Here is a 26,715-nt window from a genome sequence, read left to right as displayed (position 1 = left end):
TTTTAATTATGATGTGTCTTGGTGTGGGCCTCTTTGGGTTCATCTTGTTTGGGACTCTCTGTGCTGCCTGGGCTTGTATGTCTATTTTATTTTCCAGGTTATGGAAGTTTCCAGTCATTATTTCTTCAAATAGGTTTTTCATTCCTTGTTCTTGCTCTTCTTCTTTTGGTACCTCTCTGATGCAAATGTTGGTATGGTGACGTTCTCCTAGAAGACCCTTAAACTATCCTCATTTTTTATTTTTGTATTCTTTTTTTCTTTTTGCTTTCTGATTGGGTGTTTTCTGCTACCTTATCTTCTAAATCACTGATTCAACCCTCTGCTTCATCTAATCTACTGTTGATTCCCTCTAATGTATTCTTCATTTCAGTTATTCTCTATTTCTGACTTTTTTTTTTATGCTTTCTATTTCCATATTTATGTCTTCTATCTCTTTGTTGAAGTTCTCCCTGTGATCATTGAGCATCCTTATAACCAGTGTTTGGAACTCTGCATCTGGTAGATTGCTTGTCTCCATTTTGTTTAGTTCTTTTTCTGGAGCTTTGTTCTGCTCTTTTATTTGATACATGTTTCCTTCTCTACCCATTTTGGCTACCTCCCTGTGTTTGTTTCTATGTAGGACTGCTATGCCTCCCAGTCTTAGTAGAATGGTTTCATGTAGTAGGTGTTTTATGAAACCAGTGGGGCAGTCTTCCTCATCACCAGAGCCGGGTGCTCCAGGTGTGTACCTTGTGTGGGTTGTGTGTGCCCTCCCTTTGTAGTTCAGCCTTGGTTGCTGTTTGCATATCAGTGCAAGGGACTGACCCTCAGGCTGACTGGTTGTTAGGACTGATTTTTACTACAGTGAAGGAGCTGTTGTGCAAGGTGCTGACCCTACAGAACACAGTTTGCTTTAGCAGGGCTCCAGTGCCTGCCCAGTCTGCCCTTTCTGTGTCATTTTTGGAAGCAACCAGGTGATGCTCAGGCTTGGTCCAAAGCTGGCCATTGACATGCCAGCCCTGGGGCCTCCTGGTAGCAGTCCCACCAAAGGTCAAGTTTGGCCACAGCCTGTGTCCTGCCCAAAGTCACCTTGTATAAGCCACAAAGCAATCTGCATATGGCTACCACTTGCACTGGGCTTAGAAGTACATTGAGAAGCCTTTCTGCCAATTAAAGTCAGCTGTTGCTAGGCTGGGCTTAGGGCTATTCAGCCAGAGGTCAAGACATGCTGAAGCCAGATGCTGCTTCTTTGAGTTCTGTGAGTATTTGAGAGATTTTATGACAGTCTTCAGCATGAGCTAGGATACATTGTTTGTATGGAAAACCACTGAAAGCAGCTTGGGTGTGCCCAAAAATTAGGTGGATTGTGTTCTCAGGGAATCACTAGAGTGGGGCAGACCATGGTGATAGCTACTTTGATGGAGACTCAAGTATGGTGTCTGCCTGCATCTGCACACAGGGAGGGGGAGGGCTCAGCAAAGAAACAATGGCTTCCACCAGCTCCTCCCTCTGGGAGAAAGCTGCTCCTCCAGCTCTCACCCTGAAGTTAGACAATTCTCTTCCTCCTCTTATGTCCCTGGTGCCTTTCAAGCTGTTGCCCCAGCACTGGAGTTCAGAGTAGGTTAGTCTGTCAGCTAGTAAGCCCAAGGGCAGGCCCTTTAAGTGGAGTTTCTGGGACTACAGCCACCCTCGGGCTCATTCAGCCACAATCTCTGCTGATTTTCACAGCCAGAAGTTATGGAGACTTCTCTCTCTGGCACTGGAACACTGGGCTGAGGACCCTGGTGTGGGGCTGGGACCCCTTGCTCCTCTGGAAGGGACCTCTGCAGCTGAAATAGCCCACTTGATTTTTAATGGTCACACACTGGTTGTGGGACCAGCCTGTTTTGTGTCTCTACCCCTCCTACCAGTCTCAAGATGGTTTCTTCTGTATGTCCAAAGTTGTAGGGCTTCGGTTCAACTAGACTTCAGACAATTCTCAGCAATGGTTGTTCTGTAGTTTCATTGTAATTGATGTGGTACTGGGAGGAGGTGAGCACAGCATTTATCTACTCCACCATCTTGACTGGGAATAAAATAAGGTGAGTTTTGATAAGACCATTGTATTAAACAAATTAGCATTACTCACACAAACACCATCATTCTCTTCATTTTCTGATATAAAGGAAACCTTTGTAATCCTTGATATTTACATCAGCTACATTTTTCCTGTTTTAAGAGTATTTGCTACTGAATTACCTATGTAAAAGTAAAGAATAGGCTGATTTAAAAAGTGTGAGGCTTTGTCTGCTGAGTTAGGATATTGTGGTGATTGGTAACTATTCACCCCAGTTCCTCAGAATCGAATTCTTACATCTTTTAATATCTGCTCTGGTTGTATCAGTCATGTTCAGTCCTTAATACCCATGCTATTGCTCTGATAGTCACACAGGTTTGTGAGAGTTTTATGGGGCTGTTTTCTTGGTCTCTCTCACACATTATACTGCTAATCAGTTCCAAAATCCTTCAAAATTTTCTTCCCTAATAAGAAATGTTTACCTTGACAACCACATTTGCAAGCTATGTCTACCAAAATAGATTTATAAAGAAGACAGAAAGATAAAGGGTAGTCAAGTGCTTCTTACGCTGCTAAAGATATTTAAATGTCAAAGCTCCATTAGACAAACTACTAGAGAAGGAGGCCAGAAAGAAACATGAAGGGGTTTAGATGGAGGCCGTTGAAGACTGTGATCGTGATGGGACAGGACTGGGATCTAACACCTGGGGGTGAACCCTGAGTTCCCATTCTAAAAATGAAGATAATAAGGACCTGCTTCACTTTTGTCATAATGCATTATATAAATAATTATTATTGGGATAGTCTTTGGAACCATACTTTTTCTTGTCTGTATGCTTCCTGTATGTTTAGAATAAAGAGTTGAATTTGAAATTTATTGCTAACTCTTTACTAACAGATTATGAGAAATAATCTTAAATTTCCAAACTAAAAAGAGGGATGAGCTTGACCAACATGACAAAATCCATAGCTCTTATCTTATTGTATGCTTTTCTACCACTAATCTTTCTGTGTTCAGAGGGCAAAAATAATAAAAAGTAAAATATCTGAGTATGTTGGACATTTCCTTAAACTGCTATTCCAAACATACCAGTTTTCTGCCCCAAACCCTCCAAATCAAAATTTAAGTCCTTTTATATAGGGCTCAGCCTTTCCTTCTGGCTTTTTCTTTTATATCTGAACTAGATGACTCTAAGGTTTCTCAAGTTTATGAGGTGTGATCAAACAATACAGTGAATGTTTAAATAAAAATAATTATTACAGTAAAAGAGACATTGCCATTAATCCCCCTCAAAATACTCCCCCTCACTTCGAACACACTTATCCCATTGTGCTTACCACTTTCTGATGCACTTCTGGGAGTCCTCTTTCATGAGTGTCTTTAGTTTCACTGTTGTGGCTGTCTCGATGTCCTGCATTATTATGACTTTGGGGAAGAGCCAAAAGTCCCACGGTGCCAGATCCAGTGAATAAGGTGGATGAGGACGCACAATATCGTTGTTGTTTTTTTGACAGAAATTGCCGTATACCACAAGCAATGTGTGACACAGAGCATTGTCATGATGAAGGATGATTTATGTCACACTTTAAAATACTCCTTCTCTCAACCAAATCTCACAACAGACTGCCTGCCCCGAACAAATTGAAACTTGTCACACACTGTTACCAAGGTTCGATGCCCCACTTCCCATATTGAAGATCCCTGCCTTTTCATTGGATGGCACTCAGCAGCAACATTCGCTGTATTTGTTGATCACAATGGAAAGGCTCTGTGTCACACATCGGTTCTGGTATGGCACTTTCTGTCAAATAAAGACATTACTGTGTGTCCTCATCCACCTTATTCATTAGATCTGGCACTGTGCAATTCTGGCTCTTCCCCAAAGTCAAAATGACCATGTGAAAGGTAAACATTTTGAATCTATTCAGGACATTGAGGCAGCCATGAGAGTGCAACTAAAGACACAAAAGAGGACTTCCAGAACTGCTTCAGAAAGTGGCAAGAACGATGGGATAAGTGTGTTCAAAGTGAGGGGAAGTAGTTTGAGGAGGATTAATGGCAATGTGTCCTTTACTGTAATGATTTTTTTTTTTCATTTAAACATTCACCATAATTTTGTATCACACCTCGTACTTCAGCCTTCACCCTATTCCAAAATCTTTACCTGTCGAACTCCTGCTAACTCTTTCAGGTCCATCTCCGAGTCACTTCTTGAGTCCTTCCCCTTGATGTAAACTTTCCCTCTTCCTATCCCTTTAGAACATTTGCAGGTTTGTGTGTGTGCGCGCGCGCACGCACACTTCATTCATTCTGCCTTGTATTATAAATTATTTGTGCACCAGCTCTGCCTGTGTCACAGTGTAACAACCTTCCTAGAGGAAAAGTGTCCTCTGTAGGCTCTAAGACTATAAGGTTCACAGCTGTGGTGACACTAAATGCCTATTTGCTGAGTCCATTTGTCAAATGGTAGCTGGGTGGGGACCTCATACCTCTGTACACACCATTTCAAAGTTAAGAATTGTCAGTTGATAACCTGGAAAGTACATTTCTCATACTTAAAGAAGAAAGTATTAACTCTGAACAAATGCAGAAAATCTTGTGGTGCAGTTAAAACCTTATCCAACCAAGATCTCAACTTTTAATACTCTGAATTCTCTATATTTTAATAGCCCACTTCTATTTTAAAGGATGATACAGTCTATATTAAAACAAAGTGTCTGGGACAACTAGAGAGAATTGAATTTGGGCATAATGGGAAAAAACTTGGTAAGCTCTCCTTAAGGAAAATTTAACTGAATTGGAGTTATCCCAGATAGCGATCAGTGTCTTTTATATTCAAGATCCTGCCACTGCCTATGTTGCTAAATATGTGCACAAGGAAGGCTGAAAAGACCAATGTGACCAGCTGTCCTTTCTATAGTGCATTTGAATGAAGGCTGTTCTTTCCTTAGCAGCTGTAGAGACTGTTTGCTGAGCTTGTTGCTATTTTTGATTCCACCATCTTCAAAGAGAAGAAAAGGAAAAGAAAGAAAGGAAAAGTCACACCATCTCTAATATCCCCCATGTTTAGCTGCTCTCTATTCACCTTCCCTAGGCTTGGGGCTGTATATCAGCCTATACTCCTATGTTTTCTGTTCCCCATTTTCAGTTCAATCGCTGCAATTGCTGCTTATCAAATCCACAGTCATATGTTAGCATCACATCTGGAGCAGCAGAGAAGTTGCAAGCAATGTTTCAGGAGAGCCAGTTCACTGGCTGCATCCCAAGACTTCATTTTGTGTGAGGGTGTGTGAGGGTGTGTTTGTGTGTGTGTGTGTGTGTGTGTGTGTGTGTGTGTGTGTGTGTATTCTTATCTAGCAGTTTATTAATGGGTATTGGCTCTTGGGTGACATTGGTTATACCGCCCAGAACAATGGTATGTGAAATCTGAGGTAAATGCAAGCCTCCCAGCTGCAAGGCTTTAAACCCCAGCATCTCATCGGCATTTATAACTTCTGTAGCTTTACTCCTCACTTTACCCACAGCCCCTCACCCAGAAGGGCTGCCATCTTGACTGGTAAACCGTCATTTGCTTATTGGGTATCTTGACCCCCAAGAGCAGAATGTGATGACTACTTCTGGATCTTAATTGGTGAAGGAAATATCTGGCTTTACGTAGATGGATAGATAATATCTATTCCACACAAGCTTACTCTCCTTTATTGTGTGATTGATCAATAGTTTCGTGGTTACCAGAGGGTAAGGGGGGTGGGGGGTGGGGGGTGGGAGATGAAGGTAAGGGGGATCAAATATATGGTGATGGAAGGAGAACTGACTCTGGGTGTTGAACACACAATGGGATTTATAGATGATGTAATACAGAATTGTACACCTGAAATCTATGTAATTTTACTAACAATTGTCACCCCAATAAATTAAAAAAAAAAGAAATGCAATGTGTAGTAAGATAGCTGATATAATGTGTGGTAAGATGGCTGAAGTTTTTCAAATAAAATTACTTTGAAACAGAAAAAAAAAAGAATTGAGAACACAGAAATAAAACCACATAAATATGGACACATAATTTTTGACAAAGAAGCAAAAAACATACAATGGAGAAAAGACAGCCTCTTCAATAAATCGTGCTGGGAGAATTGGATAGCCACGTGCAAAAGAATGAAACTGGACTGCTATCTGTTACCATGTACCAAAATTAATTAAAAATGGATCAAAGACTTAAGCATAAGACCTGACACAATAAACTGCATAGAAGAAAACATAGGTACTAAACTTATGGACCATGGGTTCAAAGAGCATTTTATGAATTTGACTCCAAAGGCAATGGAAGTAAAAGCTAAAATAAATGAATGGGACTATATGAAACTTAAAAGCTTCTGCACAGCAAAAGAAACCATCGGCAAAATAAAGCGGCAACCAAGTGAATGGGAGAAGATTTTTGCAAACAGTGCCTCCAATAAGGGGCTAATATCCAACATATACAAGGAACTCATGAAACTCAAGAACAAAAAAACAACCCAATTGAAAAATGGGCAGACGACCTGAAGAGACATTTCTCCAAAGAGGACATACAAATGGCAAATAGACATATGAAAAAAATGCTCAACATCACTAATCATCAGAGAAATGCAAATCAAAACCACAATGAGATATCACCTCACCCCAGTCAGAATGGCTATCATCAACAAGACAAATAGTAACAAGTTGGAGAGGCTGTGGAGGAAAAGGAACCATCCTACACTGTTGGTGGGAATTCAGACTGGTGCAACCATTATAGAAGGCAGTGTGGAGGTTCTTCAAAAAATTACGAATAGAATTACCATATGACCCAGCAATCCCTCTCCTGGGTATCTACCCAAAAAGTCTGAAAATATATATCCATAAAGACACGTGTGCTCCAATGTTCATTGCAGCTTTGTTTACGGTGGCCAAGACATGGAAACAACCAAAATGTCCTTCGATAGATGAATGGATAAAGAATTTGTGGTATATATACACAATGGAATACTATTCGGCGGTAAGAAAAGATGCAATAGGACCATTTGTGACAACATGGATGGATCTTGAGAGTATTATGCTAAGCGAAGTAAGTCAGACAGAAAAAGCAGAGAACCATATGATTTCACTAATATGTGGTATATAAACCAAAAACAACAAGAACAAAACAAACAAATGAGAAACAAAAACTCATAGACACAGACAACAGTTTAGTGGTTACTAGAGGGTAAGAGGGGGTAGAGGGTGGGAGATGAGGGTAAGGGGGATAAAATATATGGTGATGGATGGAGAACTGACTCTGGGTCGTGAACACACAATGGGATTTATAGATGATGTAATACAGAATTGTACACCTGAAATCTATGTAATTTTACTAACAATTATCACCCCTATAAACTTAAAAAAAAAACAATTATCCAGATCAAGATTTTTTTGATTGCAAGAGATAGACTCTTTACTCAAATTAACTCAAGCCAAAAAGGGAAATTTGTTACTTTGGGTGCCTAGGAAGCCCAGAGCTGGATCTTGGTCTCAAGCACAAGGCTAGATCTGGAATGAAAACAATATGGTTAGCTTTTCTCTATTTCTCATAATTTCTTCTGATTGTTTATTACTGAAGATATGCTTTTGCTATTTTGGCAGGGTAGAAAGCACTACAGAACCTCAGATTCACAACTTTCCAACATCTCCACTTAGCATCTGTCGTGTGTGGCGGCCTGCGGGGTCTCAGCTCCCACTCCCCACATAAGAATGCAGGATGTGGCTAGGCGAAAAAGGAACACCCACGGAGCCATAGATAGGGGAATCATACCACTGTAGTCTCATTGGTTGCTGGGTTAGAGACACAGGAAGCAGGAGCCACACTGCCCGCAACCCGCCATCCAAACTGCAATCCACACAGCTCAGCCACCATCTTCTTGCTAGCCCCCATTTGCTGCTAGCGTAGCCACGGCAATTATATTAATGGCCAATAGCTCACTGGTTACAGCTGATGGACAAGTAGCCACAGCTGACAGCCATCCAATCACAGTTGATGACCATTTACTGTCTGAGATAGCACCTTTCCACGTGAGGCCGAGAGCCTGAAAACTGCACTCTGGCTCTGTCCCCACACTCCATCCCTACAGGGTCTTAAGGCTGAATTCACTTGATGTGCGACCTGCTGTCTGCTTTTCTGCCTGCCAACCGACCGACTCCCCTCCCCACTTCAGCCGCAGCAGTTATATTAGTGGCCAATGGGCTAACCGGCTACAGCTGATGGCCAACTAGCCACAGCTGACCGCCATCTACTACCCGAGCCAGCACCTTTCCACGTGATGCCAAGAGCCTGGAAACTGCTCTCTGGGGCTCTGTCCCCACAGCATCATTTATTTAAAGAGACTTCATCCTTCCCAGTCCAAATGTCATTCTAAGAAATGGACTCTGATTGGTCTTTTTGAGTCAAGTCCCCAACCACGGCTTAATAACTTTTGCCAAAGTGATATAAGTCCAGCCTGGGTCATATGACCACCCTTAAGGTGGAGGTTGAGAGTGGGACAAAGTATCTGATAGCTTCATCAGAACACCAAGGAATGGGAAGGAATTCTGTAAACAGCAAGGGTTTTAAAATAAGCAGAAAGAGGACGGGAAAATGTGCTAAGCAGATAAAAATGGCAGCTGCCATAGTTTGGCACAATTGGCTTTAGCTTTTCCAGCAGGATAGCCTAAAGATAAGAGGCATGATTCACTGCTGCTAATGACTAACCTCCATCTGAGAAAACACCACCACTTCTTCGGCACCAGGGATTTTCTTTAGCCATTGTTCTTTACATGAACCCTCCACTTCCCTATCTTCCATGAGTAAGGGTGGATGCACCTTTCCTGCCAAAGAACAGAAGTTGACCTCTGAGGTGTGGATGGGAGAAGACAGAATGGCTATTGGTAAACAGGTCACATAGTTATTACAACACAGACTTTGGTATCATAGTTAATAGAACACAAACTCTGGTATCAGGCTTTGGTATAGGTTCAAATCCCAGCTTGACAACTCAGTGACTTTGTGACCTTAACTTTTCTGAGCCTCACCTTCTAGCTTATTGGGTTATTGTGAGGATATATTGAAATAATATGTGCAAAGTGTGTGGCATATCATGTGGTAACAAGTAAGCCTTTACAAAGCAACAGTCACCATTATTACCAAGGATGTTGATGTTGTTGTTATTTTCCTCCCTCTACTTCTCAAGCTGAGACTGAAGAGTCAAAATTTGGAATGGAGAAGCATCTCAGATTAAGAGTATGTATTACATTGATATATACATTGTTATATGAGAACAGAAAACTCTCTCATAAAAGAGCTTTGTATTTTCTTATTTAGTCTTCAAAGTCCCCACTGAATTATACGTCATTAATATCCTGTTTTCAGGTGAGGAAGATAAAGGTCAGTGGGATTGTGGTTTTATCAGATCACATAACTGGTAAATCACACAGACAAGATTCAAACGTAGGTTTTCAACTCCAGATTCTGTTTCCTCTTAATTATACCACACTGTAAAGACCTATTTTTCTGAGAACCCAGCATGTGCCTAAATATGGCCTTGCTATTCAGGTGGCATAATAGATGAGAACATTGGCCTGAGATGACCCTGAGAATTCTCAGTAGGCCACCAAGATTTTGAACATTTTTGCCAGGAATTGTCTCAGAAGGTGATAATAGCTGGCAAGCTGTTACCTTGTGGAGAGAGAAAGGTTAAGAAGAAGGAAGAGAATAGAATAAAAGAAAGAAAAAGGTTGGGTTGAGAAAAATTAAAGTATGCCTGATTAGAACCATTAGGAAGCCAAAGTTATTTTTTAAACTTACTGCACTTTTTGATAAAAGAAAATAACTTATTCTTGCTCTAAGGCAACAATGATTAGAGAATCTGAGAAAGCAGAAAAAGAAGTGATAATGCCCATTTTAGGAGTAACTTGAATTGTTTTCTGTTGAAATCCTTTAGATATTAACACCAGAAAATGATATTCTTAAGGATTTCTATAAATGCAAACTTATTTTGATAATTTAGCTTATTATTTAATTTATTCCCTTTCCCATATAAAAATCCCTGAATTTTAACTTATAGATCTTATTATGCAAAATTTCACCCTATTAAACACTCTAGATCCAATATTGACAAGGGATTTAATGTTTAACTATTACTCTAAACCCAACTTTCAATTTCCTCCAGTTTTCTCTGATATCCCACCTTCTTTTAGGGAAGTGTCTTGAAGATCTCTCAAAAACAGCAGAAAACACATATAGATGAGATATTCAATACACATCTGAGCTTTGAAAAATGTCAAAGGATACATCCAGGAGATGAAATCACAAGCCTGTCTTCTGGGCTCTTTTTAAAATTTATTTAATTTTTACCTTTCGATTCTCAGTCATTCTCTTCCCTACATACACAGGCAAAATTTTAAAAATATAAATGTGTAAACATATAAACAAAAGAAATGTTATATAGATTTCTGTCATTCATTCCAATATTGTGCTTGAAAAAGGACTGTGAGTCTGATATATATGATCTCTGAAGTGGGGCAATTCCACTCTAATATGGGAGAGGAGGTATTGGCATACATAACCTTAAAGCAAATAGATCTGAAAAATGAATGTATGGTTTTGTTTTCAAGGTAATAATACCTCAAAGAATGAGATAGGAATTGTTCTCTCCAGTTTTTTAGGAAGGTTTTGAGAAGTATTGGTGCTAATTCTTTAAATGAATTAGCTCATTCTTTAAAATAATTTTGATAAAATTCCCCTGAGAAGCCATTGAAGGGGAGCAGAGTTTTACCACCCCAAAATAAGCCTTCTTGGAGATATTTATTATTTTAAGCTGGTTATTTTTAAGAAACTGTAGGGGTTCAGAATAAGTCTCCCCATAATATGACACTCTGGATTGCGGGTTATTTTGAGTTGAACACAATTTAAACCCAACAAACTCAAGAAGAGTTTTTATTTCTCCCTTACCTGCCTAAAGGAATTCAGATAAAAAATCCTGTACCAGGAAGGGAGCTTTCACTTTAGCATAATTTGAACTACATGTTACAGACAGAGAGGAACCCAGCAAATCCATTTATTAGACTCCCCTCTGTGTCCCGTTGTTTCTGAGTGGCTTGGCAAAAATTTGTTTACCAAATGTTTGCTCTTTTTCATCTACCTGTGAATTGCTTACCTTCCCTGTGAAGTCCAAACTACTACTCACCCAGGTACATAAGCCTCAACTGCCCTATTTGGGGGTTGCGGGTAGAGAGGGGAGACATATTCTTATGGAACCCCTGCATGTATGTACATAATTAAATTTAGTTACTTTTCTCCTATCATTCTGTCTCATGTCAATTAGATCTTCAGACCAGCCAGAAGAACTTAAAAGAGTAGAAGGAAAATTATTTTTCCTCCCCCATACCATCAAGTCCTGGGCATTTTTTTTAAATTTATGTTTTTTATTTACTGATTCAATCTGTTTACTTATTGTAAGTCTATTTAGATTTTCTGTTTCTTAATAATTCTGTTTTGGTAGCTTGTGTCTTTCTAGGAATTTTACCCATCCATGCAACAAGAAAAAAGCTGAACACACTACAAATCAATTACTTTTCTTAATCCACCAGAGAACAGTGGACACAGGGCAAATCACTGCCTCCAAAATTGGAGAGAGAGATGGGCAGTAGAGAATCACAACTCAGTGGAGCAGGAGCTCAGGGACATAGACCTTCAGGGAATCAGTTCCAGGGTAGGAAATCTAAGCTATAATTGACAAATTGCTGGGAGTTTAGAGTGAGAATTTAAAACTGTAAGAAGACTTAGTTATACAGATCCCCACATTTTTGTGATTTTTATCTCCAGAAGCCCTGCTGAGTTATCACAGTGAAGATTGGAGAAAAATCCCCTTGGGCTTCCATTAGGGGGAGAAGAAAAGGAACCATTTTGAAATACGCCAGGACACTTTGCTCTGCTCAACCATGCCTGCCCTTAGGAGAAGCTATTTAACCAGAACCTAAATTACTGGGTTTCATCAGAGCCTAACTGATCTGAGGGATAGAACATAACCAACTCAACTCTGTCTAGCCTTCCTGTCTCGTCCAAAGAGGAAAAAGTAATCAAAACTGAAAAGCATTTGTGAAGATCATACCCCAGGGACACAGGCTCAGGGAGAGACTGTGACCTAATCATAGAATGATAGAAACTGAAAAGTGCTAAAAGACATATGTGTTTCCATAAAAGTTTCTTTTATTTCAAGGATATAAAATTCATTCAAACTTGCTCAAATAAAATGGGAAAGTCTTTTAAAGGAAGCAGACAGGTTTTATGAGAACTCAGTGGGGGGGAAAACAGATTCTGAAGGCACAGGAAGGCTCTCCCAGACCCTACATGTCCTTTTCCACCTCTCTCCACTCTGTGACTCTGGCCCTGCCACTGCACCCCTCATTCCTTCCATCCAAGCTTCTTTGACCTCCTGGCTGTAATGTCAATATGCTAGGAGCCCTCCACCTTCAAAGCATTTGTGCAGGAGAATGTCCCTCCCTAGATACTAGCAGAGGTCACTGCTTTTTTATTCAGGCCTTTCTTTGCTCAGTGTCACCTGTCAGAGAGACCCTCACTGAAAACCTGATGTAACACAACACATGTATTCTTCCTTGTTCCTATCTTCCTTACCCTGCTTTGTCCTTCCTCAGTGTCACCTGCCAGAGACGCGGTCCCTGAAAACCTGATGTAAAGTAGTACACTTGTTTCCATCTTTTTTTACCCTGCTTTGTCTTTCCTCGTAACACTTCTCAACACCTCAATTTTATATGCTTTTATGTTTCTTTATTTTCTCTTTTCCCCCTAGACTGGCCCATGGTAGGCCCTTAGTAAATATTTTTTTAATAATTAGATGACGAAATGGATGAATGAAGAACAGATACTAAGTTGGCTTTAGGAAGCAGCCTTTATATCTTCTCCTGTCTCTTGTTTTCTCTACTTCTCTCTGGGCGTTTGCTCATTCTTCTTGTTCTTCCAATCAGCTTCTGACTCTCTGATCCCTTATGACTTTGGGGACATATTACCTAGTAACAGGCACCCAGCCCTGCTCCAATGATAGCTCTACTCAAGTATTTATCTCCAACTTCTATTCCTTTCTCTGTCTCTTAGTTCAGGGACAATAGTTGTCCAGCAGAGGTTTTTATTTTTGGAGGGGTGGAGGTTGGGATAGGGGGTATCACAGAGGCTGCTACCTGTTTTATGTACATTGAAATTCTTCTAGAAAGGAGTGTGGGAAGGAGAAGACAGGCACTTGTAATGTTTTTTTCAAGGTAAGTTTTCAGGGGAAGGAAGTAAAAGAAAGGAACTGATGTTTATTTGTTGAGCTCCTGCTGTTTGCCAAGTACTGTACTCAGCATATAGAATGCATATCACTCAACCTTTCTATCAGCTCTCCAAGCCAGATATCACCATTTTCACAGAGAGGCTAACCTATCATCATAGAATGTTAGACCAGAAGAGGTGCAATGAAGATTCAAAGCCTGGATGGCTGACTCCAAAATCAATGTTCTTTCCTTTCTAGCATTTTATATTTGAATAGAATTTACTTTAGGGTGAAAAAGGATGTGAGGAAGGGTTTAAAAAAGAAAGGAACATTTGAGAGAAGGTAGGCTTGGCATTGCCAGGCATGAGAGAAATGCATTGCTGATGTAGAGAGTAGTGTGAGCAAATAAATACAGGACAAGAAGGCAAGAAGAAGCAGCCTGTCTTTCCTGAAACACACTGGGGGAGGAGGAAGAAATTGGGCTGAAAATTCACTTAGGATCAGATAATGGAGAGCTTTTAATGTCAGGCTAAGGACTTTGGATCAATGAACTTCATACAACTGGTGGTAATAAATTTCCAAGAAACAACTATTCAAATTTCATAACATACATTTTAGAAAGTGAGATTTTCTATTACTATAACATCTTAAAATATATAGGCTATATTACTCTTCTGCTATAACAAAATACCACAAATTGATGACTTAAACAGCAGAAACGTATTTTTCACAGTTTCAGAGTTTTGGAAATCTAAGATTTAAGGGGCTAGCTGATTCAATTCTTGGTTGTAGATGGGAGCCCAGGATTCGACATGAATTTTGTAGGGACACAAACATTCAGCCCATAATACAGATCAATCCAAATGCAATCAGAAATGTACTTAATATAAAGATAGGTTTAGAATGATGGTTTGCCTGATGAGTGTCTGTATCCTTCATGAGCCAATATGACCTTCAGAGGGACCCGGCACCCAAAATGACAGACTTGGGAATTTAAACTGAGGTTCCAATACTGAAGGGGCTCTTGCTACCAATGTCGTTCAATTTTAATTTTTCCGGCAGTTCTTTCTACATGTACAAAATATGAGCTGTTGTTCAAACCTTAAATGTTCCTCTTCAGCTGTTCTCCTTGCTCAGTGTGGCCCTCAAATCCTCACTGATTGCCTCTTCCAACTGCCATCGATAAGGTTTATGAATCAGGAAGAAAGTCAATAGATAAAGAACTAGATCATTTTTAGGAATCATAAAGCAGGGGATTTCTCTTGTCCTGAAATATCCAAATAATCCATCCCCACAAATGAAATAATAAATCTCTCACCTGACCTCTTTGCTTTGCTTTTATCTTTATTTCATCCCACGACAACTAGCTTAAAATCAGAAACTAATCTGTGTTTGAATGAAATACAGGAAGAAATGGAAGGGAATGAGCATTTTCCAAACACCTTTGCACATCAGACACTTTATATGTGTTTCATTTAAAAGTTACACAAACTCTACAGAGACTGTATAAATACTTCTGTAACATAGATGATAAAATGAGGCTTAGTCACTGGTAAGTAAAATAGCCAGAGAAACCAGAGTCTCATGTACTGGCACGAATGTTACCTGTGCTCCTCCACACAAAACGGTAACATTGAAATCTGCAGAATTTTTGTCACTTAAAATAGGTTGAAGTCACTTTTTATTCCCCTTCTTCACCAGGCCCCAAAGAGTCAATTGCTTTTCAGGTTGGCATGGAGCCCCAGCGCCTCCCACCTGCTTTCTCATCCTGGGTTGGGCGTTGTAGGCAGAGCTGCTCTCTTAGAGTTCCCACACGTCTTCACTATTTCTTTCTTTCTTTTCTTTTAATTTTTTTAAATTATTTTTCATTTTTCAATTATAGTGACATTCAACACTATTTTACATTAGCTTTAGGTGTACAGCATAGTGGTTAGACATTTATGTAATTTATGAAGTGATCCCCCTGACTAGTCTAGTACCCACCTGGCACTATGCATAAGCGGTAGGACAACTAAGTTCGTGAACTCATCCTAGAAATAGTGCTACACACCTCATTGCTGAATATCACTACAGTCATCTTCAAAGCACTCCCCTTGAAAAGTTATACACTGATGCCAGCAGCTAGTCCACCCTTCAAAGCAATTTTAGAACTCTTTTTCTGGAATGGCCATCACAATGGCCATCGTGTTACACTTGATGTCCTGAATGTCATCAAAATGTCTTCCTTTCAGTATTTTCTTTACCTATGGGTAAAGAAAGAAGTCACTAGGGGCCAGACCAGATGAGTAGAGAAGGTTTTCCAATACAGTGATTTGTTTACTGGCTAAAAACTCCCTCACAGACAGTGCCGTGTGAGCTGGTGCATTGTTGTGATGCAAGAGCCATGAACTTTTTGTGAAAAGTTCAGGTCGTCTAACCTTTTCATGTGGCCTTTTCAGCACTTCCAAATAGTAAACTTGGTTAACTGTTTGTCTAACTGTGTGTACAAACTCATAATGAATCATCTCTCTGATATCAAAAAAGTTTAGCAACACCGTTGCAACAAGTTCGCGAACTTAATTATCAGATCTCACAGTTATTACCATGTTATTTATTGACTGTATTCCCTATGCTTTATTTTACATCCCCATGATCACCTTGCAACAACCAATTTGTACTTCCCAATGTTTCCAACTTTTTCATCCAGCTCCCTCCCATCTGGTAACCACCCGTTTGTTTTCTGTATCTGTGAAACAGTTTAGGGTTTTTTATTTTTATTTTTTTGGTTGTTTATTTTGTTGTTTCGATTCCACATATGAGTGAGATCATACAGTGTTTATCTTTCTCTGACTTATTTCACTTGGCATAATACCCTCTGGGTCCATCCATATTGTCACAAATGGTAAGACTTTATTTTTCTTACGGCTTAGTAATATTCCATTGCACATATGTACCACCTCTTCTTTATCCAATTGTCTTTTGATGGGCGCTTAGTTTGGTTCTGTACGTTGGTTATTGTAAATAGCACTGCCACGAACATAGGGCTGCACATATCTTTCCTAATTAGTGTATTGGATTTCTTTGGATAAATACCCACAAGTGGAATTGCTGGATCATAAGGTAGTACTATTTTTAATTTTTTGAGTAACCTCCAAACTATTTTCCATACTGGCTGCACCAGTTTTCAATCTGACCAATAGGGCACAAAGGTTCCCTTTTCTCCACATCCTCACCAACATTTGTTGTTTGTTGATTTATAGCCATTTTGACAGGTGTGAGGTGATATCTCATTGTGGTTTTAATTTGGATTTCTCTGATGATTAGTGACTTTGGCATCTTTTCATATGTCTACTGGCTATATGTATGTCCTCTTTGGAGAAAGGTCTATTCAGGTCGTCGGCCCATTTTTTTAATGGGATTTTTTTTTTTTTTTTTTTTTTGGTGCTGATTTGTATGAGTTCTTTATAAATTTTGGATATTAACCCCTTATCAGATGTATCATTGGTGAATATCTTCTCCCATTCAGTAGGTTTTCTTTTCATTTTGTTGAAGGTTTCCTTTGCTGTTCAAAAGCATTTTAGTTTGATGTAGTCCTATTTGTTTATTTTTTCTTTTGTATCCCTTGCCTGGGGAAATATTAGAAAAAAATGTTACTAAGAGCAATGTCAGAGAGTTTACTGCTTATGTTTTCTTCTAGGAGTTTCATGGGTTCGGGTCTTACATTTAACTCTTTAATCAATTTTGAGTTTATTCTTGTATGTGGAGTGAGAAGATGGTCCAGTTTCATTTTTTTTGCATATATCTGTCCAGTTTTTCCAATTCCACCATTTATTGAATAGACTGTCTTTACCCCACTTTATGTTCTTACCTCCTTCGTCATAGATTAAATGACAATACAAGCATGGTTTTATTTCTTGGCTCTCTATTCTGTTCCATTGATCTATGTGTCTGTTTTTATGCCAGTACCATGCTGTTTTGATTACTATGGACTTGTAATATAGTTTGATATCAAGTAGTGGGATATCTCTAATTTTGTTCTTTTTTTCTCAAGAATGCCATGGCTATTTGGGGTCTTTTATGATTCTGTATAAATTTTAGGATTATTTGGCAAAAAATGTCATTGGTATTTTGATAAGGATTGCATTGAATCTATAGATTGCTTTGTGTAGCATGGACATTTTAATGATGTTAATTCTTCCTACCCATTAGTACGGTACGTGCTTCCATTTATTTGTGTCTTCTTCAATTTCTTTCTTCAATGTCTTATAGTTTTCTAAGTACAGGTGTTTTACTTCCTTGGTTAATTTTATTCCTAGGTATTTTATTTTTTTGATGCAATTATAAATGGGATTGTTTTCTTAACTTCTCTTTCAAATAGTTTATTGTTGGTGTATAAAAATGCAACTGAGTTCTGAATATTAATTTTGTATCCTGCTACTTTACTGAATTCATTTATCAGTTCTGAGAGTTTTTTGGTGGAAGTTTTGGGTTCTCTATAGTTATAGTATCATGTCATCTGCAGATAATGACAGTTTTACTTCTTCCATTCCAATTTGGATGTGTTTTATTTCTTTTTCTTGTCTGATTGCTGTTGCCAGTACTTACAATACTGTATCGAATAAAAGTGATGAAAGTGGACATCTTTTCTTGTTCCTAATCTTAAAAATAAATGCTTTTGTCTTTTCCCCATTGAGTATGATGTTAGCTGTTGGTAGGTCATACATGGACTTTCTTATGTTGAGGAATGTTCCCTCTATTCCCACTTTGCTGCGAGTTTTTTTTTTTTTTATCATAAATGAATGCTGCATCTATGACTACATGATTTTTATTTTTCATTTTGTTTATGTGGTGTATCACATTAATTGAATTGTGGAAATTTTTTTTTGTAATCGACATACAACATTTTATTAGTTTTAGGTGTATAACATAATTAGGATATTTGCATAGGTTGTGAAATGATCACCACAATAAGTCTAGTTATTATCCATATTGAACCAAACTTGCATACCAGGAATGAATCCCACTTGATTATGGTGTATGGTCTTTTTAATGTATTGATAGATTCAGTTTCCTAATATTTTGTTGAGGATTTTTGCATCTATGTTCATCAGGGATATCAGTCTATAATTTTCTCTTTTTTTGTAATGTTTTTGTCTGGTTTTGGTCTCATATAGAGAGGTTGGGATCATTTCATCCTCTTGAATTTTTGGGAGTAGTTTGAGAAGAATAGGTGTTAATTCTTTTTTGAATGTTTGAAAAAATTAACCTGTGAAGCCCTCTGGTCCAGGACTTTTGTTTGTTGGAAGCTTTTTGATTACTGATTCAAATTCATTAGTAGTAATTGGTCAGTTCACATTTTCTACTTCTTCATGATTCAGCCTTGCAAGATTGCATGCTTCTAGGAATTTATCTGTTTCTTCTAGATTGTCCAATTTGTTCACATATAATTGCTCAAAGTGTTTTCTTAAAATGTTGTGTATTTCTGTGGTGTCCTTTGTCACTTCTCCTCTTTCAACTCTGATTTTATTTATTTGCGTTCTCTCTTTTTTTCTTGATGGGTCTGTTTAAATGCTTGTCAAGTTTTATCTTTTCAAAGAATTAGTTCTTTGTTTCATTGACTTTTTTTTTTTTTTTTGGTCTCTATTTCATTTATTTCCACTTTGATCATTATTATTTCCTTCCTTCTACTCACGTTAGGCTTTGTTTGTTGTTCTTTGTTCACTTCCCTTAGGTGTAATATTAGATTGTTATTTCAGGTTTTTCTTGGTTTTTTTTGAGTTATGCCAACATTACTATGAATTTCCCTCTTAGGACTGCTTTTGCTGTGTCCCATTGGCATTTCTTGTAATACTGGCTTCATAATGATGAACTCTTTTATCTTTTTCTTGTCTGAAAAAAGTCTTTATCTTGCCTTCAATTTTAAATGATAGCCTTGCTGGGTGGAGTTGTCTTGGTTGTAGGTCCTTGCTTTTCATCATTTTGAATATTTTGTGCCAATCCCTTCTGGCCTGCAAAGTTTCTGTTGAGAAATCAGCTGACAGTCTATGGCAGCTCCCTTGTAAGTAACTAGTTGCCTTTCTCCTGGTTCTTTCAGAATTCTCTCTTTGTTTTTAACCTTTGACATTTTAATTATGATGTGTCTTGGTGTGGGCCTTTTTGGATTCATCTTGTTTAGAACTCTCTGATCTCGGGACTTGTATGTCTATTTCCTTCACCAGGTTAGGGAAGTTTTCTGTCATTATTTCTTCAAATAGGTTTTCAGTTCCTTGCTCTGTCTCTTCTCCTTCTGGTACTCCTATGATGCAAATGTTGGTATGCTCAATGTTGTTTCAGAGGCCCATTAAACTATTCTCATTTTGGGAGATTCTTTTCTTTTCTCTTTTGATTGGGGGTTTTCTGCTTTCTTATTTTCCAAATAATTGATTTGATCCTCTGCTTCATCAAATCAGCTGTTGATTTCTTCTAGTGCATTCTTCATTTCAGTTATTGTATTTTTTTTCTGAATGTTTGTTTATTATGGTTTCTATGTCCTATTTTATGCTTACTATCTGTTTGTTGACATTCTCTTTATATCCTTGAACATCCTTATAGCCAGGGTTTTGAATTCTTTCTCTAGTAGGTAGCTTGCCTCCATTTCATTTAGTTATTTTTTTCTGGAGTTTTCTTATGTTCTTTCATTTGGCACATGTTTTTTTGTTTCTGTATTTTGGCTGCCTCTCTGTGTTCATTTCCATGTGTTAGGTAGATTGCCTATGTCTCCCAGTTTTTGCCGTATGGCCTTATGTAACAGGTGTCCAGTATGAACCAGTTGTGTTGTCCCACTGATCACCTGTGCTGTTTGTTCCAGGAGTGTCCCTTATATGGGGTGTATGTACCCTCCTGTTGTAGTTAACCTTGATTGCTTTTGATACATCAATGGGTCAGATTGGATTTGAGGTTGACTGGCTGTGAGGTTTGGCCATGCCCACAGCTTATGAGTCACTGTGTGGGGCTTACCCTACAGAGGAAAATTCATCCAATCAATATCATTTGCCTGTTAATACCACCCTTTGGGTGTGCCACGTGTGAGTGTTCTGTTGTCATCAGAAGCTGGCTTCCAGGTGTGTTGGTTCTGGGACCTCTTGGGAGAGGCTCTTGTGCAGGCCAAAGTCAGCTGCTGCCTATGACTGTCCTGGAGCTACCTGCTAGGAGCTACAAAGCTATTCGCAGTTGGTCACTGCCTGTGCTGGACTTGAAGGTGTGTGGGAGTGTCCATGCTGAGAACCCAGGCCTGCTGCCACCATTACTGGGCCTGGGGCAGCTTAACGAAACACCTAGGGAACCCGAGACCTGATGCACCATGCCAGCTGCCCATAAACTTCAGCTGCTGAAAGAGCCTCAGTCAGTAAACGAATTGAGTGAGGAAGGGTCCCAGGTAGTCACCAGGGTGGAGTAAGTGCTCACCAGGTTAATGTAGGTTTAGGTATGACACCATTGCTGAGCCTGGAGCCCCTCGCTGAAGTCTCAGAGCACATGGAGGCTAGCCACCACCAACCTCAGGCCCACAGACCCCCAAGAGTTATCCAAGAAAGACTGTAGCATGGGTTAGGGATGGTTGCCACCATTGAATGTGCCTCAGTGGTACACCAGCTAAGGCCTGCTCTTTGCTGCTGAAAGAGCTTCCTGTGGTGCGCAATGCGGGGCTGGTTGCCTGGCCACCAAAAGTGCCTCAAGCAGTATGAAAGTTGGGCAGGTCAGGATCCCAGGGAGTCACCTCAGTGGGGTGAGTGGTATTCACTAGGTTAATGCAGATTCAACTTTTGTGCCAGTGCTGTCTGGGGTCACTCCACAAAATGTCCGGAGCACACAGTGGCCAGCCGCCACTTACCTGGGGCCTGCAGACCATGGAGACTTGTTCAAGAAAGTCTGCATTACGGGTTGGGGGTGGTTGCCCACCACCAAAAAATGCTTCAGGTGGCACCCAAGCTGAGGCCAGCTGTTTGCTGCTGAAAGATCCTCCTGCAGCGCTGGTTGAGGTCTCTTAACAAGCCTTAGCAAAGCTTTAAAATTCCTCCTGGTCAGAATGTCAAAATACTGTTTATTAAACCACCTTCACCTAAAAGTGTTGTGAGATAGTTGTGGAAACTTGATCAGGCCCTCTACTTCAGCCCTAGTTATCATTGAGATGTACCCAACACTCACTCATGAGCACATTTTAGCCCTCCAGCTAAGACCTACTTTCCCTCTTTGGCAAAATGCTTCTGCATGTACTTTTGGCATTTTGCTGCCATGCAGTTCAAACCTTGGCTTTCTTTCTCACTATTCTGAGCTTCATTTTCAAAGAAAGGTACATATTGTCCCTGGATTTTTCCCCCCTTTCTTCCACTTCCCCCCCACCCCCCGACTCCGGTTCAAGCCATTGTTTCTCAGTCTAGTTGTGTAGGACACAGCTCCCTGGCCCATGATGGTATTATGAGCCTTGCGCTCCTCCTGGTTGAGGCAGTTGGTCGCCAGTCATCGGTTTGCTGTGAGCTCTTGCCGACTGCTGGCCACTCATGATGGCTGCTGCCCATTCACGCTGGCCACCAGCCACTCATGGCAACACATGGTAGCCCAAGGCAGCATACAGCAGCCAGCAGCAGCGTACAGCAACCTATAGCAGCTCACACCAAATTCCGGCTGCTCAGGGCAGCCCAGCTCCAGGGAGAGCTGTTGTTCACAATCTTAGCTGTAGAGGGCGCAGGTCACTGACCCATGTGGAAATCAAACCAGCGACCTTGACATTCAGAGCATGGCGCTCCAACCAGCTGAGCCACCGGGCTGGCCCTGGCCCCTGGATTTTTAACAGCTATTTTCATATTCCTCAGTCAATATCTGCCATACACCTACATAATGAGTGCAACTGATATCTTAAAAGAGCCAGATATTTATTCCTGCTACAGAATTTTATACCAAAGAAATATTTGTAAAAAGAATAAAATAAAATAAAATTCTTCGTAAGAATCCTAAATCTTTCCTTTCTCTCTTCTCATGGCACCTAACAAAACTAGGAGCAAAAAGCAGGTTTTTCAATGGTTATCTATTGCATGCATGGTTTCGGGAAAATCTTAGATGGCAACCAGTGATTGTTTCCAGTATGTAAGATGAATACTAGAAATAACAATGTAGTTCATCTTCTAGGCATAAGTAGAATGATTGAGTTTCACATGAAGTGGGATTAGTCCTTACAGTTAGTGAGCATGTTTGCTAACTTCCTCTTGGATTTGTGTTGGGCTATACCTGAGACAAGCATGCTTGTTTGTTTGTTTTTTTCCTGCCTCACACAGGTTATTGACAGAGTATGATAGCAATAAATTCCTTGTTACAAAGCTTTACCAGTGGATCTACTTTTACTTCTTTCTAGCAGTTATTCTCCAGGTGCTTCTCTTTCTTCAACAAATTCTAACTTTATTTCCCAGATTTCTTCACATGAAATCATAAGGCTACAACAATTATTTATGAAGAATGTCGAAAAAATACCTTAATAGCATTGTAGAGTTTAAAGGTCTTCAATACATAACCTATCCATGGGCAATACTAAGTACTTTACTAGAATGATGTGTAAATAAAGAACAAATGAAAATTCATGCTGTGAGTTTGTTGTCTGTGAGTATATTTTCAATATACTCAAACTAATTCATACTCAGTTCTTTAAACTAAGACGTTGTCCTTCTACCAGAAAGCTGATCATCCACATGACTTTTAATAAGATGAGATGAGAAGTAATGATTATATGTGGACACAATTTTTTTCTCCAAAAAAATTCTTTACTAGACCTATATAGATACATATAACATTTTATTAAATTAACAATGTTAATAGCTGAAGAGACATTTGTTGGATGGCCTTTCCTCCTCCTCTTTCCATAAATTCTCAGCTGTGTCGTTTGAGTAGAATTGCCCTCATACCCCACTGAAGGAGTGAGACTTGACTTAAGCTCAGTTGCTGTGTTCCATCCCTTTGGGATTTGCTGTGGATGAACACATGTTGCAATTTGAAAAAGAAGCTGACTCTTTCTTCTTTGGGAGCTACCAGAGGAGACAGTTTCTTTATCTGCATGGTGTGCTCTGGGTTTAAGGTCTGAACTGCTGCAGCTATGATTCTGCCAGGTGGGGAGTGGGCCTAGAGGGGATGACCACACACAAAGGGAGCCAATGCTGCATAGAACTGCAGAGAAAGAACGCCCGAGCTTAACGATCTGGAAAGGTCTGGATGAAGCCTCTTCTGAAGCTAAATATACTATGATTTATTACATTAATCAATATTTTACTAGGTTTCTTCAAACTGTCTGCATTATGCTTTCCATTTTTGGTGACTAAAGCGTGCTAATGGATGCAACCTTCCAGATATCTAAGAATCTTTATTCAAATAAAAAATAATAATTTAGCCAAGGTACTTTGTGGAGTTCCTCAGCTGCTCCTTAAAGAAGTTTGAGAGTCAATCATTTAACAAGTATTTGTTGAACACATACTATGTGACAACCACCCTGTCTTCAAAAAGAGTATCTCCATTTTTACCTGTATTTGCTTTGTCCACATACTTATTTTGAAGAAACTATTATGCATTAAATATCTAAACTACTGATTTAGTGTAACATCCTCATCTTGAAGATTACAAAATTGATTTATCTAAACTCTCACAGTACATTTCAGAATTAAAAAGAAATTCCTGTTTTTTTGATCCACTGTCCAATGGCCTTTCATTACGCTCTACAGCCTCCCTCACATTGACTGTTACCACCTTTGCTAATAACTATGATATCATCACTTTTCTCAGGCTTTAATTATCTAAATCACTTTGGTCTGCAAAAATTGAATCTGAAAGCTAACAAGAAATGACTTTCCTATGAAATTTCTAGCACTTCCTATTTTCAGACAGGCTAGAAATACCCTGTGAACAGCCTTTCTCATAAGATTTGGCATCTGCCTCTGCTATGATCAGAAATAAGAATTATAGAGGTTGGAGAAAATCAACTACAAAAATATACCTGAAAAAATCTTAGGTCTACACACACATGGGCACTTTTAAATATCATACCCAGACCCTGATATTGCCCACGCTGTCTTGATTTTTCCTATAAACGAAATATTTATCCTGACTTGTCTTGTTTTCACAGTAGTCATTTGTTTATGTGTGATAACACTAATTTCAGAATTGAGATGAAAACTTTTTGTTTTTAAAAATCAGACTCAGGAATGATTGTTGACTGACCATCTTCTAAAGTCTATAGCCTTTCTCCCAAAGAAAGCCAGAGGGTCTTCCTGGAAATACCTCTGTGTTTCTTTGTGTCCCAATAAGTAATAATTCAAGTGATTCCTGAGAGGATCCAAGTAGACAATAATAACATAATATTAGTTCTTCAGAAACATAATTTCCTTCTGTACTGGCATAGTAGGGCTCAGATGTATTAATATTTTAACTGCAATCCTGGGAGTATTCATTATACTAAACCTCTCTGTTGTGATTAGTTATGTGTTCTGTTGCATTAACATGCTTTTCATTAATTGTGTGTAATATTAATGCTCTTGAAACCATATATGATTTTCATGTGCAAATAAACCCTGACTAATCTTGTTTTCCATTACTGGCTGCTTTCTTTGGTAGCTATATGACTTCTTGGGGCTGAGGAGCTGGCCTGTCCACCTGTCTGTCTAATCAGTATGCTCATCCATTATGGATCAACAACATACAAAATGTATTTTGACCTGAAAACTCATTCAAATACATTATTTTAATTTTGAGCAAGTAGTGAGGGTGGCAACTTCCCAGTCTAATTTTAAAGATTGTTTTTGGGGATTGGCCTTTAAGGAGGAGAGTAACTTCCAAATTTTTTATATGAATGGAGTGTTGGGAAAATCAACTGAATGAATAAGTAGAAACAGATGTATTTAAAAAGGAAAAAGGAAGCACATACTGAAGAATGAGATACCCAATTTTAACAAGGAAAAAGGCCATTTCTCTTTCTAATTCTTAACTTTCTAACACTTCACATCGCTATCTAATATAGGAGATTCTGGATAAGGTATATAGACAGGAAGATAGATACTAACATATGTGTGTATATATTTAACTATGAGACATTGTTAATAAACAAATAACATCAAAAAGTTCATCTAAGTCAGGAAACAAATAGTCAGCAGATTTAAAAATTTATCAGAGTTAAAAGTCTACAGAGGCATAAAAATGTATTTTACAATGACAAGTATTTATTGAGTCAATTCTAATTACTTTGATCCTGTCCTTTAGCCATTATTACTCTACCAGAAAATTATTACCATTGTTGTTTATAACATTTAGATAATGGGTAGGATGTCACAAGGTATTGAATTTGTTCAATTGAGTCTTTTCTAACAATACACACTTAAATACATCCACTCTGGAAATTTTACAGTTGTTACTGATATAATAAAAAATGAACACTGCTCAGGGTTTCATTAATTGTGAAATTATGTCAATAATTTGTTCTATGGTATGGGGACCATCAGTGATTCTGTACAATGTGCTAAGCTAAGCAGTGTATCTTAGTTTTTTGTTTTTAAATCTTCAAAATACAAATTAATTTCACTCATTGGCTTCACCTGACTTATTTAAAAAGCACAACCGTAGCCAAATCCTATTTTACGAGTTGATATGCCTTTTCATTGGTGGCAAAGAGTGAGAAGTTCTGTCCTGATACCTCAGGGGACGCTGATTAGCAGCTAGCTACGTGGTAAATGATCCAGGGTTTCTGAGTGAAGGTCATTGTCCTCTTTTGCACATTCCTCATCTTTTACAGGTCTTTATTTCTATGTTTTCAACACACTGGGAGACACAACTATCCCAAAGAATGACTTGACAGGAACGCTTTGCTACAACCAGGTAGCTTGAGGGCTTCAGCTAATTTTGATTGTCAAGAGGCTTATTTTCAGGGTTCAAGTGCAACACAAGATTCAGGAGTCTAGAGCTTATATCTATTCCTTCTGTTGGTCCTAGAATCATAGCGTGGCAAATCTTAGCTTCCCTTACCTCCACCCCACTCAGATCCTTTTCTTCCCCATGAAGTACCTAGCACCTATGAAAAAAGCTGTAGACTCCCCATTTGCTTAATTCAAAGAAGTTAATCGATCTCCTCCATTTCTGAAAGCAGGAAACCTAATCCTATCTTGCAAAGAATAAACGCCAACTAACCTTCATGCCTTTGGGCTCAACCGGAACTAGAGTCTCTATGAATGAAGCACATGCCAATTTTGCTTATAATTTTCCTATTCAAAAACATATTTGTGCTGAATACATGATGTGATGTTTGCTCAGTAATTAACTCCAGGGAATTTCAAGTTCTTGGGGAGATTGTAATGGGTGAGCAGTTCACACAATATCCACTGTCTCCCTAGCAAGTTTAAGTGAACCAAATT

This window comes from Rhinolophus sinicus, linkage group LG14 (genome assembly GCF_036562045.2).
Source record: "Rhinolophus sinicus isolate RSC01 linkage group LG14, ASM3656204v1, whole genome shotgun sequence".
Lineage (NCBI taxonomy): Eukaryota > Metazoa > Chordata > Mammalia > Chiroptera > Rhinolophidae > Rhinolophus > Rhinolophus sinicus.
Note: the sequence above shows the minus strand (reverse complement) of the source record.